This window comes from Molothrus aeneus, chromosome Z (genome assembly GCF_037042795.1).
Source record: "Molothrus aeneus isolate 106 chromosome Z, BPBGC_Maene_1.0, whole genome shotgun sequence".
Taxonomy (NCBI): Eukaryota; Metazoa; Chordata; class Aves; order Passeriformes; family Icteridae; genus Molothrus; species Molothrus aeneus.
The window spans coordinates 49,923,578-49,942,761 of record NC_089680.1 but is presented as its reverse complement, the minus strand read 5'-3'; the positions used below and the strand labels follow the sequence as shown (position 1 = coordinate 49,942,761).

Below are 19,184 nucleotides of genomic sequence, written 5' to 3'. Positions count from 1 at the left end.
ACCCAAAACTCAGCTTCTGGAGTAACTTACCTCAGCATGTCCATTCCCAAGAAAGCTGAGAGGCATTGAAGAACTGTGGAGAGAGAGAGCACATGAAGAACAGAAAGAGAGAATGAAGTATCCCCTCTGTGCACAGAGTCATCTATAACCTTCATTATGGTGGTGACCAACCTCCAAGGACACTGTTTCACAGACAGTAAAATGGCTCCAGCAGGAGCTGTGAGTCCACATATTGGCATTCCTCTTATGCTGGGAGTCACCCAGTAGCACCCAGGGCAGAATCTGGCCCTCTGGGTGCTACTGGGAGTTTAGTATTGGTGGGGTCAAATCAGAGCTGTCTTGAATCATTGCCCATGAGTAGGGAACAAAACCAGTTTTCACGGTTTTACCTGTCTCAGAGAGCAGCAACATTTCTGAAAGCTGACATATAGTTAGTCCAGCAAAATATAAAGGCCCCACTCTGGTTATATTTTTCTTCCTATCAACAACTTTTTCTGTGGCTATTGCAATGCTGCAATAATACTCTGTCTCTATTCTCTCTGTGAACAACAGATATGACCTTTTACCATTAAATTGATGTTGCCGGCCTTCTTCAAAAAGGTTCTGGCCTGTGGTGTGTTGTGGGTGAGGCCATGTGGTGAGGTAGCCTGTCCTCAGAGGCTGTCAAAAAGGCCAGAGCAGGTCTCATGTGTCCTGCACCCTATCTCAGAGTGGGACCACCTGATTTTACCAGCAACACAGCCTGAAAAAAATAAAGACAACATCATGTGTAAAGACATCAGATAAAACAGCTCTGTAGTTTGACAAAACAACATTTTGAACATCCGGCATCTTTATGGTTCTGCCATAGTTTTCATGTGCTTTCCTGCAAAGAAATGGACCCATTGTATCATGTCTGACTTTCCACATCTGTTCCATAGGAGTCATTAAAAGAATGCCCTAATAGCAGAGACTTAGTTCAGTTAAATCCAGGGAATGGTGCTGCTGACAATCTTCAAGAACAGTTAATATTTCACAGAATCCTAGAATGTTAAAAGTTTTGAATGGACCTTAAAGATCATCTAATCCCAGCCCTTGGTGCCATGGGCAGGGACGACTCCCACTAGACCAGATTGCTCAAGGCTCTATCCAGCTTGGCTTTGAACAGTGCCAGGGTCGGGGCACCCACAGGCCCCTGGACAACCTGTTCCAGTGTCTCACTAATCCCACAGGAAATAATTTCTTCCCAGTATCTAACCTATATTTCTCTCCCCTTTCAATTTGTACCTATTACTCCTTGTCCTTTCACTACAGTTGCTGATGAAGAGTCCCTCTCCAGCTTTCCTGTAGAGCCTTTCAGATACTGGAAGGCTGCTATGAGGTCCCCACGCAGCCTTCTCTTTTCCAGGATGAATACACTCAACTTCCTCAGTCTGTCTTTGTAGGGAAGGGGCTGTAGTCCTCTTATATATCATCTTATCAACTTCCTGGTCAGTCAGTGGACTCACTCCAGCAGTTCCATGTCCTATGCAGGGGCTTCAGAGCTGGCTGCAGGGTTCCAGGTAGGGTTGCACCAGAGCAGAGAAGAGGGGCAGAATCCCCTCCCTTGCCCTGCTGCTCACACTGCTTTGGATGCAGCCCAGGACACCATTGGCATTCTGGGCTGGGAGTGTCCATGGCTGGGTCATGTTGAATTTTCATCCACCATCATCCCCAAGTCCTTCTCCTCAGGGCTACTCTCAATCACTTCTCCAGCCTAGGAGTCTCTGGGACTGTCCTGGCCCAGGTGCAGGACTTTGGCCCTTGCACCTCACCTTCACAGAACCACAGAATCACAGAATGGGCCAGGTTAGAAAGGACCCCAGTCTCGTGGTCCAGCCTCCCTGCTAAAGCAGAGTCTCCCTGGAGCATGGGGCACAGGATCACACCCAGATCCTAAAAATCTCCAGCAAGAGAGACTTCACCGCCTCTCTGACCGGTTTGTTCCAATTCATGTTTACCCACACACTAAAGAGGTCCTTTCTCATGTTCAGGTGGAACTTCCTGTGCATCAGTCTCTCTCTGTTGCCCCTTGTCCTGTTGCTGGGCACCATTGAGAAGAGCCTGGCTCCATACACTGACACCTTTCCTTCAGATTAGACATTTCTGAGATCCCTTCTCAGTGTCTTCTCAAGACTGAACAGGCCCAGCTCCCTCAGCCTTTCCTCACAAGTGAGGTACTCCTTTCAGCCCATCATCTCCATTGCTTTCCCTGGACTCACTCCAGGATCTCGATGTGTCTCTTGTCCTGAGGAGCCCAGAACTGCACACAGCACTCCAGATGTGCCTCACGAGGGCTGAGCAGAGGGGCAGGATCACCTCCGTTGAACTGCTGGCAATGCTCTCCCTAATGCACACCAGGGTCCCAATGGCCTTCTTGGCCCCCAGGACACACTGTTGGCTCATGGACAGCTTGTTGCCCACCAGGACCCCCAGCTCCTTCTCCACAGGGCTGCTATTTCTTGGAGGTGAACATTGTCATTTCCTTACTGATTACCAGAAGGCGTCTATGGATGTTATAGTAAACAGTATCTAATTGACCATGTAAAACCACAGATGACTGAAGAAGCTGACTCACATCCCACCTTTTTGTTTAAACTTGCTGTAAATTCTTCACATTTTTGATTAGTAAGAACAAGGTAAACTGCTTTAAATGTAACCACAATCTGTAAACACTACATGCAATGTCTGAAGCATGGGTTGGATTTTCTTTTGGGTGAATGGGTGCAGCTCTGACTGAGGCTGAGAGGTTGGATCAGCAGTTTCCAAGCCATGAGCATTTCCTGCCTGAAAAAGAAAAAAACCCGAGGGTTTCTGCAGAATGAAGAAGAGCAAAACAGCTGTCTTAAGGCCAAAGGTGTGTCCTGATGTGCTGGAAGAAATGGACATGCAGGGGGAATTTTGCTGGAAGAGTGTTTAGGTTTTTAAAGAACAGAGGAGAAGTGAGGAAAAAGAGGCTTTTTATTGTGGACTCCAGTCCAAAATGCAGATAATTAAAGGTTTTTAAATTATTCTCCTGAACACATGAATGAAAGACAATAAACACAAGGGAATGAGAATGCTCTTCCCCTCTTGAGCAAATTTTGCATTTGTTCAGAGCTACACTGGAATCACAGCAGATTAAACACTATTCCCCAAGCATTTCAGACACCAAAAGCTGCTGAATGTTGATACTTCTATCTTTTTTCAGCCTGCTCACTGCATCCACCCCATCCAGATCCTCAGGCAACTTGGGCTGCAGAGTGTGGGGTCAGCCTGGATGCTAGGGCACTCTTCTGCTCCAAGGGAAGTCACAGCACAGTTTCTTTCTCTTCATCACATTACAGCCTGCCAAAGCCATTAGCTTATCTGAGAAATTACAGTAAGTTCAGAAAAGTGACTTTTCAAAACTAGGCCTGCCTTCTCCAGTTGTTCACAGGGTACAGCATTTGCATTTGCTGATCCTTAACTATTTTGATTTTATTACAGCAACTCTTGCTAGTTAATTATTTCCTCCAAACTAGTGCAGCTTATCCTCTCTCTCTCAGCACTTTACTCAGGATAGTTCTCTCATTACTTGCTCATTTTTGCCAGAACACTGGGATCTGTATGAATGTGACTTATTTTCTTGAGGTGTCCCTGACCATCAGACACTTCATCAGATTCTTTAATATCTTTTGCATCCTGTTGCTGTAGACAAGTTATGCACCTGCTGAACCATCTGCCATTGCAGACTGCAATTCAACCCACGCACTCAAGAGATTTCTTTATCCATTACTTTGCACTTTGTTAAATGGTAACTGTCTGTACAGTGAGGCTCTAGTAAGGTTTTTCAGAAGGTGTCTGAAAAACACAGGCTAAACCTGATTTTTTTCTGCCATTAACGTTAGAGGACTCCAGTTCTGCTTCCAGAGGTTGAAAGCAGTGCATGGGGAAGCCTGCAAGGCAGAGGGGCATGCTGAGTGCTGCTCATCCTGCAGCCAGGGAAAGGGAGCGCTGTGGCACTAGACAGCCTAGATTTTCAGGACTCTTGCAGAGAGTGGAGAAGTGCTTTTATTCCTTTCCTGACTAGTTTCTTTTTTATTCCCTGCCTTTGTCTCATGTTCTGGGTTTTGTTCATGTTTCTGGAATGTCATGAAAAAGCCATGCTGTAATCACCTGACATTCGCATGAATTTTTGGGTTGCTGTTTATTTTTTCTCTCCTTCCCTCTTGTCTCTCAAAAGTCAGCCTACTGAGAAGTTGTTTTGGAGGTTTCTTAGGCAATTCAGATACTTAGCTTTCCATCAAGCCCCCAAACAATTGAACTCACAATATTTTCTTTTCCAATTTCCTTGCAGTATGGGCTGAGAGTAGAATGCCTCCAGTTTGTTTTGTTGCTTACCATGATCCTGCAAAACTGGGAACTGTACAGCTGAGTTTAGTGCTTGCAAATCAATTGTCTTTAATTTCTTTACCCTGTGTAAGAAGAGAACTTCTTCCCTGAGAGAAGAAAATTGCAGGTATTGTTTTGGTAATTCTTAATGTACTGTATTGGAAGTGTGCGTTCCCCAGGGGTAATTTTCTTGGATTTACTTGCTTAGTCTCTCAAGGTACTTTGGAGTTGGTCATTTTGGTCAGTGTCCTTGGGCAACTGATCACTTGTGAAGAAACTTGATCAAAATATCTTTTACTTTTCTTTGTTCAATATGTTGCTATCACTAGTGCTCTCCTACAACCACTCAGTGGGAACACATCAGTTACTGGAACAACCCAGAATATTTCAAAGCAATAGCTTTTACTGACAGATTCTTATCAAAGAATCAGGCTGTGGTCAATTGTATTCTCTTTGCTTTTGCTACACAGTCTTTTTCTCTGGAAATACCATACAACTAAAGTGGCAAACTGAATGAATGCTAATAAGAGGCTGACCACCATTTACCTGCAGAAAGAAACCTAACAGAAGACAGAATCTTTAATACCCCTTGACAGAGAATAGATGTCAGTATGAAGTGGAAACAGAGGCTGTTGTCTGCTCTCTGATTAGGTTCAGACCTTGGTTTTGGTTATAAATGTTACCTTCCCACCTCCAGATATAAATTATGAGAACTTGGTTACTAGTCCCACAGCTGAGGTGGTGACTCTAGATTACCAAATTCTCTGTGGCAGCTGTGGGGAATAGTTTAGGAGCAAACTACAGGATAAAATGAGTTTGCATATTGGCCCACATAGAGCTACACATAGCAATCAAATCAACAAATACCACTTTCATATGTTCCCCTATTACCAACATATTTGCAGTCTTTCTGTGGGTTAATCATGAACAGGCAAAGGTCTGAGCTTGTGGAATAGCACATTCATTGTCAATTGTAACTCATGAGTAAACTTGCAGGAGGAATTGCCATTAAAATACTTTCTCTGCTCAGTGAGGTGCTCCCACAACTTTCAGAGCTTTACTAGCAAGCTGTATAGAACCAGTACATTTAGGGAAATAGGATTCCTGTCTTGGCTCAGTTTTGAATGTTTTATGAGTCAATTAAAACCACTTGAAAGAATTTAGTGACAGAAGCACCACACATTTTATTCCCTGACAACTATGTTCTGCATTGTTTTCATAGGGGTAGTATTAAAGAAGGTTTTTAAAAAACTTTGCCCCAAAAGGAAGTACCCAGATTCCAGTTATTTGTGGTTTTAAGCACTGAAACTTGGCAGTACAGCGTGTAGGAATTTTTCAATGATCCAAAAGAATCCTAAATATACATGTATTTAGGTCTTCAAGCACGCTGAAGTATTGTGTTTACTGGGATCTGTGTGGCCCCATAGCTCCTTCTGAGTTGTATATTTGTGTGTGTGTGTGTGTGTGTGTGTGTACGACCTGAGAATCTGGAAAGAGTTCTGTCTAAAGAATACTTCACAAGTTTTATCCACAGAGGAAATCACACCAGTCCGATTACATCAGAACACTAACACTGCTGAGGCTCTCCCACCTGACTCCATATTCAGACTTCCTTTGGAAAGGGAGGAATTAGTCAGGAAACAGAAAACTATTTGTTATCTATATATTTTAAACTAGGGATCAACTAGAAGTAGCCATGATGTATTAGGGACACATTTTCAGGCATGAAAATCATTGCTTCCATGGACTTAAAAGGAGCCATACTAATTTTCAATCCCCAGACGTCGGATCTCTGGATTTTTCTTCAACTTTCACATTAGATTCACCACCTTCCTTACCACATCTTTTGCCAAATAAAGTTGTATTTAGCCTTTTTCTGATATTTTATGCTGAATTCAAATTTCCCTCCACCATTATTCAACCCATATTACCTTCATTTGTGATTTTGCAAAGCCATTAAAAACAAACAAACAAACAAAAAACCCAAAGAAAACCAAAACCAAACAACAACGAACCAACAACAACAAAAACAAAACAACAAAACCAAACAAAAAACAATGATGAAAGACCCAAACCACCAACTCTTTAATATGTAGCTTTAACTCCAGCTTGGCAAACTTTAATCAAGCGTACAGCTTTGTAATTTCTGGTGCCACAAAATTAGGACAGTGACAGTGAGGGTCCAGTCACCACAAATGTGACAGGAGGCTAAGGCAACAGGACTTCACATCATGTCTCTGCATTTGTGGAAGAACAAGAAAGTAATTATTCTGGGAAGAAGTAAAAAGTTCTTATGAACTCTAAAGCAGCAGATCACAGATCACTAAAGTCACCATTTGCTTTCAAAAATACTATGAAGTCTCATAAAGACCTGAAACCTAAGACACTTATTTAATTGAATGCAAAGTTAAAGAATACCGAACTGATCATATAAGGTCAAACTAAAGTCCCATCCAGCTTAATATCCATTTTCTAATACTGGCCAGGAGCAGGCTCCTAAAGGAGATTACAAGAACTAGGCATGTAGAGAACAATTTTCTGGATTTGTGTCCCCAAGTCCTGTATTTCAGCCAGGTGCTATGTTCTTAGGATAACTAATGAGTCCCTAGATGTATTTGGGGTCCATTCCTCCCTCTGCCCACTCCTCTCCCCCTCATCTTCCCTGCCTGCTGTGGTTGGCAGGATCCAAAACAGACAAATACACAGTTTTGCACTGGCCTGTCTGCAGGTAAACCCCACCTCCACCCTACCCACCAGTGCACTGTGTTAAACACAATTTCAAAACATTATTTTTTGAGGCTTGAAATAACTGGATTTCCCTGGGCTTTAATTTACCACTTGACTAGTTTCCTATTTAACCTTTCACTTCAATCCTTATTTCACAGCATGAAATGATACCCCTGCACACCATATTTCTCTTTTTGAGGCAAGCCTACCAAAATTATCTTTTGCTTGGGTGTGATGGGAAATGAATGCAACTTTCTGAAACAACTCAGTGAAAACAACATATTTCTCATAGAAAATTCTCAGTAAAGGCTGCAGCTGAGAAACTTTGATAGGAGGAATGGCATATCAGACACACTTTACCCAAAGTTCTACTTATTTAGAAAGGAAAAGGCATGAAAACTTTCTGAAAGAACAATTTCTCCCAAACCCCATTTATAAAAGGTACCTAAGTGTGTATCTGGCTTTAAGCAAAGGAGTTGTAAGAGAAATACTCTTGTGCCTGATATAATGCTTGCTAAACCATTGATTTTACCAGGGATGCTGCAATTAATCACAAGAATTTTTGAAGCCTGAGCTTCAAAGAGTCAAGATTTGCTAGCTATCAATATAAATTTCTTACATAGATAAGACACAGCAGGGAATCTTACCACAGTTTCAGGCTTTGATTAGACACATCTTCATTTTCTTGCTGGATGAAAAACCCTAAAACTAAACTGCAGTGACTGTACATCCTCCCTAATACTCTATTTATTAATTTTTGCTTGGGATTTAAGTAAGAAGAGTTATGGGGAAAACAAAGCCCACACAGAGAGCCCTCTCCCCATAAGCAATATATTTTTGTTTACAGCTGGTCATCTAACTGACTTTCATGAGCAAAAATGTTGAAACTCCAGTTGAATCAGGGCAGTTCTATAGTAGCTGTGAGCATGTGTGTGTGAGTAGGTATGTACATAGGGGAAGTCTCATCCTTCATTTTGTATATTAATGACAGAATGGATCCAAACAATTTCTGCATTTAACTGCAGGACTTTTAGCTGATCTCTCAGTGAAATCCATACAAGAAATGTATATCTGCATGTGTGGTCTATAGTGCTAGATTTGTTGGTATGTTTAAACTAGAGAATATCCTTAGTCAGTCTAGTCAAAGTTGTCCAATCCTGTACTGGGACAAAGAAAGAAAGCATGGCACTGCTCTGAGAGCTTATGTGAAAGAAAGGGTGGTTTCAATTCCAGTTCCTGCTCTCTGAAGTATTTTACCAGTCCAAAATTTCTGGCAAAGCTTTCTAAGAGCCTGACGGTCTCCTGAGAGATGAGAGATGTGCACTTGCATCTCTTCAGGCACATGAAGAAATTGAGCTCAGGTTTCTCCTCCTTGGGGAGAGGGCATTTGCCACCACTGAACTGTAAGCACATACAAGAGGAAAGCAGTCCTTTGTTATCCTTTACAAATTGTATCTTCTCTTTCTTTGGTGTTTTTGCTTCATTTTGGGGCTGTGAAGGCACCTCATTGCCACAAGGAGCTGAAAGCCTCCAAACCTTCTGTGAAAAATCCTGTTTTATTGTTAACATTTTGTTAGTTTCTTGCATAGCAGACATGGCAGTTGTGATTCCCACCCTCAGACACTGAACACTCCTCAGGTGATGAATGTGAAGCCTGTGTGGCTGACTCAAGATACTGTGTTGATGACCAGACTATGACGAGTTTGGAGCTCCAAAGCTGAGAGCTTTTTGCTTGGTCTAAATACTCTTTAGGTCCTGTGCCCCTTCTGTAAGGAAAGAAGCTAGCAGCTTTGCCACACTCCCACAGGGTTACTTTGAAGATGATATATCGTGGAGATTGCATACCACTGAGATAATCTCATAGAGATGCCTGTAAACACCTTGGATGATGGTGTGGGCAGAACACGCTCCAGAGTGCGTGTTGTATTGCACTGACTGATTCCAAAAGGAAGTTGTTTTCTTCACAGAGCCTGTGGAGAAAGGTAGCACAAAGTGGAGCCTTGGAGACCCCTCAGCCAACTGATTTCAACAGGGACACTGGGATAATAACACACCTCAGTAAATTGCACCCTGCCAGGAGCAGAAATTTTGCTCCTGCAATATGACAGGGATGCATGCTGGTGCCTGTGCTCTCTCAGCCAGCTTGCTGCAGGACAGGCCAGCTTGTGGTTGCAGCAGAGGGGGCTTGCAGGGAATCAGAGAAGCCAGAACTCCCCTGAACTCATGGTGTTAAGACAACACAAGGCATACCTGTGTGACATGATGGCCCAGAGACAGAACAGCATTAGCAGCCCCACTGGGCTGAGCACACTCCAAGACCGCTGACCATGAGAGAGCAGGCTGGGAAGGGGCTGGGACCAACATTCATTCTGAGATGTGTCACCACAGAGATTTGGGGGCTGATTGTGATGGGGTACAAATTCACCACAGATTTATGCACACTGTGCCAGTCTAATTTGGAAGGCCTTTTGGTCCCTCACACATGCACTGGGACAATGGGGATTATCATGCTTGGCCACTAAACTCTTGCCCACAGAGTAGAAAATTGGTCTGGATCCAAAACAGTCATGCCTTTAATGTGAATTTGTTAAACCACATTCAAGCTCTGTTTCAGCATTTTTAATCAAAGGTGATTGGTCTTCTTTACCTTACCAAGTGAATTGATCTGAACGTAATTTCATATTTTTTAAAGTATTGAATTAGAATACCCACACACAAATTGAATGAAGCTTTAACATACATTTAAAAAATTAATTTGATTTGCTTCCATGAGAGCAAAATGTCTGGACTGAACATGAGTCAGTAGAGTCACATCAGTGAAGTGAGAGAGCTGTCAATCTTCAGAGCAGTCCTCACTGCCAGAGCTGGAACAGTTTGGATTCTAACAGGGAAAGCCAAATTATTCCTATTAATAGATTTTCACCTTCCATGCGTTTTTGCTTAGGTATTTTCAGAGGCCATATCCTGGGTTATAACTAATGATGTATTTCAGGAGTGTAGTAGTCTGTAGAGACATTCAGCCCACACCAAACAGCATCAATGTCTCACACATTAATGGGGCTACCACTGTGTATACACACTGTGTGTGTATATGTATATATTTATCATGGGAACTGAATGACGTAAAACGTTCTGAAATATTAGATGTTAAAGTACCCATTTCTTTTGCTGTGAAAGTCTCCTGAAGTTTCACAAATTGAGTCTGTAAAAATTGTTGGCAAATTGGAGGCTATCAGGTCTTGTTTTATAGTAAGATATACACAGATACATGTACAAACAACTCTGAAATGTGCCATTTCCTGAAAAAAGACATTAACGAGACGTCATCACCTGTCACAGTTGCTGCTGTTGCCAAAGATGTTGCCTTGACCTTTAAACCACTGTTAGGACACTTCTGTGTAATCAAGATTTGCATCTTCAAAATGTCAGTAGAACAAAAGGTACTGTTGTCCTGACTCAGCTGAGTTGATGTCAAAGACTTGGTGCTTAGCTGCTGACAAAATTTCAAGTCAAACTTAAGATAAGAATGTGTTTCATTCACAGTTATGTTTACAATACATCGTTCCCATTTCAGTCTGTTTATGATGACAATTCTTACTGTTTTCTTGCTACCAGTGGAGGGCAACAGGCAGTTTTGAAGTTCATGCAAATAGTTTTCTACTTGTCTTCATGGGTTTTAAGGAGCACAATATGAAGAAAAAGAAAATGGCAGTCCTCAGTTGAGAGAAGAATAAGAACAGGATTAAACCATGAACTTAATTATCAATTCAGGAAATGATTTTGTTAAATGAGTACATTTTCTGTGCAGAAAAAAAATAGTCTTAAACCATTTTTTTTTCTCTTGGTAACGCATTGGAATTCCAAAGTATTTGTAATTAGGTCCCTTTTACGGTCAGTGTATTTGCAAAAATGAACTTAGAAACAAAAGAAAATCAGATTGTTAAAATTATATTCAACTTTTTTACTCTGGAGCATGCTTTGTTTATTTTTATTTACTCATCTGTCTCTTCTAGCTTGCATTACAGTTTGCAAAGATGTATATATGAGTGAAATATTAGACTTAGCAGGATTCTGCATTCACTTCACAAGCAAATAAGCAAGTTCACATAGTGCAGAGGTCCAGAAGAGCCAGACTACCAACAATGAGATGAGCCTGGGAATAGGCAGAGCTTAATTTTTGTGCTGAAGAAGTTGACATGGAAATAGCAAAGAGATGTAAAACTCCATACACAGTCTCTACTTGTGTATTGGTGACAGGCAGCACTCCTTTTTACCTGTCCTATTATGAACTGATGTACATGAACATTTGACTGCTGTTCTGAAAGTAACTGTGCAATTTTTGTGAGATTGTGCAACACATCTGAGCTATGCTTCCCATTCCACTGAAATTATGTAAATGGTCCCATCTCTCTAGTTCAAGAAGTCCAAAGTGTCCCTTGGCTGTAGGAAAAAGCAAAGTATTTCAAGATTTGGAATAACTAGAGTAGACTGGACTGAGCTGTACTAGCTCAGAAGATTGATGTACACTGGCCATTTTCTGACTGATCTCTAAGCCAGCTGTTTAGTATAGTTCTGCCACTGAAGGGGTAGAATGGCTGCATTAATGTGGTGTTAGATCAGCTGCTACCCACTCTGCTCAAGTATCTCACTGATGGCAACAGCAGAGAAAGAGAGGCAGACTCACCTGTGTAAGCAGTACCACCTTCTTTGGCATTGGTGTATATAGAAGTAAATCACCCCCTTCTGCAGTGGATCTATGACACATTTTATAAAATGAATTGCAATCTTTCTTCTCGGAATAATAGGCTTATTTCTGGAACAGAAATTTTGCTATGTTTTTCTGAGAAATTTCCCACTTCTGAAAGACAAGGTGCAGGAATTCATCTGGAGTTTCATTTTTAGGCTGTCAGTTTGAATGCATTCTTGGGCTGCTGGGGTCCCTTCACAGAATCTCACCCTCAAAACCAGCATCTTTTGTCGGGGTGCATCCTGTGTCTTGCTCATGGTGCCTCAGTGCTGATAACTCCCTGGAATGACGATTTAATACTGATGAACACAGTCTGAAGATAATGCTTGAGTATTTAGATTTTTCAGAAATCCAGGTTATTTCGAGATCATTTAAAAGTACATTTCGTTAGCCAACAGTCTCTTACATTTCGCTGCAGGCTCCCTCCTTGCTAAGTAGTGACCCCTTAAGGAAAAACCGAGCTACTGCCGCCAGTGTTATCTCCCCATCTTCAGCATCTTCAGCTGTTTTTCAGTGAGGCTTGCTTTTCCTCCCTGCCCTCCCTGGAGCTTATCGCCCCAACTTCATTTCAGCACACTTGAGAAAGGATGTCATAACACTCTCTGTCAAGAAACCCAAAATGTGACACAAATGCATCTGTAACTTTTCTTGTCAAGAATCGTATGCGTGTCGTCTCCCCTTACTCCCCGACCCATCTTGATTTGATTTTTCACTAAAGTTGTATCACCAGGACACTTAGGAAGTATATTTTTTTTTGCCTTGATGTTTTGCAGTCAATGTTGTTTTCTGCTCTTCTTTTACCAAACAGATAAGGACTTGGACCAACATTGGGGGTTTTTTTCTGTTTGTTTCAAAGTACAAATGCTGAAAAATGCTGGCTAGCCACTGCTTCTTCAAAACTTTCTCACTCCAGGAGAGTATGTTGAAAAAACTGAGTTCAAAAATTTCAGCCAGTATAAGGAACTCAGTATATATAGGGTTTCACTGTTTTGTCTTTTTTAGGCCTGATTTGGGAAGATCTTTTAATGTCTTCAGTCCAAGAATACTGAAGAAGAATTTTAAAGCATCTTTTGTGCATGATGGTCATAGTTTGATGTCCAAGGCACATGCACAACTCTCCTCAAGAGGAGGAATCACCACAGACTGTGAAGTAGCAAACCTAGTTTTAGATTATGACTCAATCAGCTTTTCCAGATTGCATGACTTTTCCAGGAAAGACCCTCCATTATGAGACTTCAAGTACTTTGTATTGATCTTTTCTGTAACTTCTGAGAATTCTGTTTTTCACCGAATAATGTGTAAGTGCAAGTCCTACAGGTAACAGTTATCTCCACCATCAGGGACTATGGCTCAGGTTAGCTGAACAATTATATACAGATTCCTGAAGTTTTCCAGCTGATGATGGAGTTCAGTTTGGTGCCTTTAAACGGTTATCAGCTACTTCACAGTAGTCTTGGGTATGGCTGTGTTGGGTGCAGTTTCGTCTGTGGACTGCAGCAAGGTAGTAGACACTTTACCTGACCAACTGTTGGCTGTGAGAACTGGTGGTTCCGGGACCAGCCCCATGGCAAGGTACCAAAGTAGAAACGGACGCACAATGAGAACAGTGAGACCTCCCCGGGACAGGACGTCCTTGCAAATCACCAGGTGCGGAAGCGCACGCTAGTTTTTCAGACCCTCCATCCCCTGAGCATCCCCGCCGTCGGGGCGGAGGCGGCACTGCCGGTAACCTCGCAGGTTAAGCGGGAGCTTCAGTTTAAGCAGGTGCCTAAGCGGCAGCATGTCGGTACCCTGATGAACACCGCACCCGCGTCACGCTCTCTGCGACCCCACGCCGGGGCCCCCCTGACCGCCGGGGAAGACCCCGGCCTCGGCCCCTCGGCGCGCCAGCAGCGCGCTCCGGGCAGCGCCGACCGGCGGGGCGGCTCCGGCGGCGACACCGCCCCGTCCTGCCTGCCCTGCCCGGCCCCTGCCCGCCCCGCCCCGCCGGGCCGCGTCCCTGCGCCCTCCCCAGGGCTGGGGCTGGGGCTGGGGCTGGGGCTGGGGCCGGGGCCGCCCCGCACCCTGGGGGCGTGCAGGGTCCTCCCGAGAACAAGCGAGAGGTGCCCGGGGTGGGCGTTAGCGAGGGGTGTGCCGAGGGGTGTGGTTTTGGGCTGGAGTTTATTAGTAGTAGTGAAGAAAGGAGAGCGGGGGGGGTGGGGGGGGGGGGAAAGGGGGTGGAGAAGGAGGGAGGGGGGTGAAGGAAAAAAAAGGCCCGAAGAGGAGTTTCCGAAAACTTCCAAGGAACTCGCGGCTGCAAGTCGCAGCGGCAGGCAAGAGCGATGCTGGAGCCTCGGGCGCTCCGGGAGCCGACAGCGGCGGCGGTGGCGGCAGAGGGGGTGACCGCGGGGATGGCGGCGGCAGCGGGGAGCGCGGTGCCGGCCGGAGCCGGGATGGCCGAGAAGAAAAAAGCCGGCAACGGCAGGAAGGGCAGGAAAGGCAAGGGGCCCGGCAAGAAGTCCGCTCCGCCGGAGGAGGGCGAGGCGCCCGGGTCCACCACAGGTAAGCCCGTCGGCAGGTGCGGGGGCTGCCTCGCGCGGACCTTCCGCGCCCTTTCCGCGGCCGCGGATCCGCAGGCAGCGGGCAGCTGAACAATTGTTCAGCTAACCCGAGCCTGCCCGGCTCGGCGGAACCTCCGCGCCCCACCGCGGCTGCTCGCAGAGCTCCCGGCGCGGCGGAGGCGGCGGCGTTGCCGGGAGCCCCTCGGCCGTCCGACCACGGTTCGGTCTGCTGCCCTATTTCCCTCCCGCTGGCCCCGAACTCCTGAGAGGCTCTCGGTCAGCTGTTGCTTTCTTCATATTTTTGCCCCCCTCCCTCCATTTTTTGGAGGGCGTGAGGCTATCTCTCCTGTTACAAAACACGTTTTCTGTCCCTTCCTTTCCCCAGAAATCACTTAGCGTAGTTGAACAGATGGCCAACTTTCATATGGGGTATTTGTCTAAACTTGCATCTATTTACTCAGGGATGATCAGAGAGGACATTTTGCTCACTTAGCAGCACGTGTTGTTCCTCTCGTGCCTTCTCAGTATTAAGCACAAGAATTCATGCCAGTGATACCCTTGTCCTCCTCAATAGGTGTCGAGAAGCAGGACCCAAAAGAAGGGTCTCAGCTGAGTGTGCTGCCCACCCGCCATAGTTACCTGTCTGCGTCCGCCAAAGCCCCAGTCAAGATCAAGACTCCTAGTGCAGAGTACAAGCACATATGAGTGCATGGTGCTTTTCATAGAGACCTTGTGTTATGCCACCTAGTTTGTCAGAAAGCCTGGCAGTATCTATGGATACTTCTAGCTTTTTGCAACAGCAATGTATAGCTGCATTTGAATTCTTTGGGGTTTTGTAAGGAATTGTTTTGAAAGAAGCATGGGAAAAGCAGTCAATTGCCTGTGGTTTGGTTTGGGTTTTTTGTTTGGTTGTGTATTTTTTCCCCCTTTATGTTGTTTTCCTGTCCCAACAGACAAATTAACATAATGCCCAGTAGGGTAAAACTTTCTAAATATACCTACATTAATTTTGCTCAGTGTATCATGGCCAACATAGTGCTGCTCTTGACTTCAGTCGTCAGCCATCAGGGAGGATATATGTGATTCAACAGCAGCAGATATCCCTTTGGGCTACTAATTTTTACAAACTAGCACTGCCCACTGCATCCTCTTCTCTAGGTTGTTTGGAGACAGCTCACCCAGCTTCTGCTCAGCAGTGGCTGTAAACAAGTTTCAGTTGCAGCACAGGAGGTTTCCCTTGTTATGCGAAGATAGAGATAAAAACTTCTTTTGACCTTCTTTTTCTCTTTCACCAGATTTTATAATGCTGTTACACTATGCAAGCATTGTAAGCATCTCCTGCTAAAACTAACCACCTCTGCCATTAAAACATTAAAACCTCTGGCAAACTTATCTGTGACAGCTGGGCTGTTTGAAGTGTTTGCAAGGCTTTTTGTTTGTTTTTGTGGCTGACAGAAAACAGGAAGACAGTGACAAGTTGGACAATTTGTGATAGGAAAGATCTGTCAAAGAGACACACGTTTTCTCACTGTGCACCTCAGAGTTTTATAGCATCCCATCCCATTTGTGTAGGAGAGTTTTCTTTGTCCTGTTGTGCAGTTTTCCTTTTGCAGTGGAGCGGGGTGCTGAGGGAGTAATGAAAGGAGCTGTGAACCAGAGGGCATATTTTTTGAGTAATCCAACCAAGTCAGCTTCTAAACTAGGCAGAGGTTTTTGGGAAGATGGTCTTCTTTCTCTGTAGCGGGGAGCTAAAAGAGCAGAAAAATCCATGCAGGTAAATAGCACCTTAAGTTTAGGTATTTAAGTGTGGTTAATTCTCAGTCTGATTATGTCTGCCATGGTGAGTATTTTACCTGCAAATCTGAAGGATAGCAAATGTAGATTGAGATTCATCAGGGCAGGTCTCAGATCATGCCAGCTCCTAAGGCTTTGCTAAAACTCCAGAAGGCTAAGTCTTTACTAAGCCAAAATATGTCAGTGTTTGAACCAGAAATGAACCACTTTTCTGGCAAGTGCTTACCTCAGGTCTCCAAAGCACCAGTATGTTTTTATAGGTATGAAGGAGTACCGCCTTCGTCCATACCTGACATTACTAGTCAAAAGTTTCCTGTGTGGACAAGAACTGAACATTCTTCTATCTTATGTAATAAAAATCCCGTTCCTTCCAAGATGAGTGTATGTGGCAGGATAGTTCACATGTGTAGCTAATCCATGTAGTCTGTCTAATGGGAAAATTAAATACAGCATAACGCATGATTGTAAATTTTACTCTGAATCAGATAATGTCACACTGGCAATGTCATACAGATTTTATCTAATCTGTTACTTAAGATTAGATTAGATTACCTGGTTGGAGGGGCATTTAGAACTAGAACTGATACTTGGAAAAGAAAGAACAGAAAGAGTGGTTAATGCAAAAAGTAACAAGAGAGTAAGTAACAATTTTGCATTTCAAGCCATGGCTTTTATTCTCTCTGTTCAAGCAAATAAGAGCTTGAATTAATTACTAGTCTACTCATATTGATTAACAGTACTGACTGGGCACTCTATGAAGGCCTTCTGACTTTGACAGGACTGCAGTTTTCCTTTTTGCTAATATAGGTTTGCAACCATACCTGTTGTCATTTGGTGTGTTTAGGATGTGCAGAGAGGTTATGAAACAGTTTTTCTTTTAGTTACCTGCTTTCTTTAGTTGAATTATATTAGGAATTATCATCTTCTCTGTTGTGTTCTTGTCTACACAGAGTTTTCATCCACTTAGGCTTTGCCTTACGAAGAGCAGTGGCTTGCAGAGAGTCCTCAGTTTTAAGATCTGGCACTAGCACAGAAATCTTTAGGCGGTGTTCAGTTTTTTGCTTAGTGCAATTTTTTGCTTAGTGCAGTTTTTTCTGACCAAAGCTCCTTGCAACTTAGTTTGCTTCTGGCTGTCAAAGGATGTCATATGCACTTGAATCCTGGGTCTGGAAGTTTTGGTAATTTCTCAATGGATTGAGAATCAGCTTTGTTATTTGGGAAGAAAGGGTATAAGAAAATCTTTCATATTCATATTCCAGAGCTACTATTGGACAAGAAAGTTAGTTATTGGAAAAAAAAAAAAGAGATTAAGGAGTTATGGCCTTCTCTGCTCACCTGCACAGTGGTAACAGAGAAAAAAATCTTCATGTTTTCCATTGCTTAGGTGAAGTCTGGGCTGTGTTAAAAAGTTTGGGGAGGTCCATGTTGGTATGATCTCTTTGTCACTAAAATTATTTAGAACTTTTACTCCCCTTTGCTACAAGTGCTCTTGAATAGACTGATAGTGTCTGGCTTGTTCCAAGACCAGAGTGACTATGTCTTCCTTTAGCAGGGCACTGTGGACCATGATAAATGCAAAGCATGGAAGACTGAAGAGGAGAGTGTTATAAATGGACAGAGGGTTACAGCTTTTCTCCAAGTTATGTCAGTGAATTGCCCTGCCAACTGAGTGTGCAGACAGGCTCCACAAATCTGCCAGCAGGGCTTCCTAGAGCATTGCCAGCACACTGAAAATGCATCCAGCCTGGGCAGAGAAAGCTTATGCAGGAATGCTGAGGTTGGGCATCCAAGGTCCCCAGACCTGACCCTCACACAGGCACTGCTCCTGATTTAAGGTGCTGTTAGAGCAGGAACACAGGGGCTGGAAATAGGCCCTTCTCCCTGTGTCAGCCCAACCTTCTGCCTACCCAGCTTTAGTGCTGGACTGCATAACGTGGGGCTTGTGCACTGAGAGAAAGGGGTCAGCCCTGGAAAAATCCCCCTGTGCAAACTGTGTTTGTGTCAGCAAGGTGGGGTACCAGCACATCAGCCCAGCCCCTTTGTTCTTTCCAGACAGCTTGGGGAATGTAAGTTTTCAGGTGGTTCTGCTTAGCAGAGAAGACCAGGGTGAGGTTGCTGGGCTTGAAGGGATAAAGTGTGAGAAGATGTGAAGCTTTTCTGAGGAAAACACCTTGATGTATGTGAAGACTTGATAGTGCTGCGAACTCTGTCCTAGGGTTTTGTCAGCCACTCTCTAGTGGTGTGAAGAGCAAGGTCTGGTGCCAAAACAGAGAGAAGAAAGAGGGAAGACCATCAGATGGGTCTCAATTATCATTTCAGTGAAGTGACCTCAGCAGCATTGTTCTGAACATATCTGCACTAACAGAGCCCAAAGTAGAGAGACTCTGGCCATTGACATAGAAAATAAGTATCTCCTGGTGGGTTTAATTTAGAATTAGATAAAATGCGAGAGCTTGAAGACTGCTTGACAGAGTAAGCAGCGCAAAGTTCAGATGAGATGAGTGTGGCTGAGCAGAATGTTTGACCATATCCTGGAAGCAGGCTTGGTTGCCAGAGGAAGAAATGGTTTTTATCATATTAAAGACCAAGCTGCAGGTGAGAGCTTGGTTGGGAGGATTAGAGCTCAATCTGAGAGTTGCTAAATTTAAATTGATATTCAGTATTCATAAAGAGATATCAGAAGACTGGTCACTGTATCATCATGAATTGAAGACTAGAGTCTGGGAGATGGAACAAAAGCTGTGATTTCTGACAAAACCAGTCAACTTCTAGAGATAAGCTATTGCTTAGAAGGAGTGACAACTTCTTTTGGTGTTTCCAATCCAAAATATTTATTTGCTGCTGGTATGCTCGTACATTTTTCTGTGAGGAAAGCCTCTCTACCTGTGTGCAATGCCTGCATTCTCCAAACATTCCACACAATCTTCAGAGCAATTTTGAGAGTGAATCCTTTAAAAAGTATGCGAGTGCATTCATGTTTTTTTTGAATAAATGAGATTAGTCAC

General features: G+C 43.8%; 1 protein-coding gene across 6 annotated transcripts in view; it reads left to right on the top strand.

The window, feature by feature from the left end:
- The window catches only part of NRG1 (neuregulin 1), a 283,369-nt gene that overhangs the window by 93,476 nt on the left and 170,709 nt on the right, over positions 1-19,184 (top strand). Inside the window, exon 1 of one of the 6 annotated variants that reach the window (XM_066568741.1) lies at positions 14,306-14,386. The exons of the other annotated variants lie outside the window; for them this stretch is intronic. The gene's annotated coding sequence lies outside the window, so the exon portion shown is untranslated. Of the gene's footprint in view, positions 1-14,305; positions 14,387-19,184 lie in introns of those variants that run through there. 6 annotated transcript variants of the gene reach the window in all.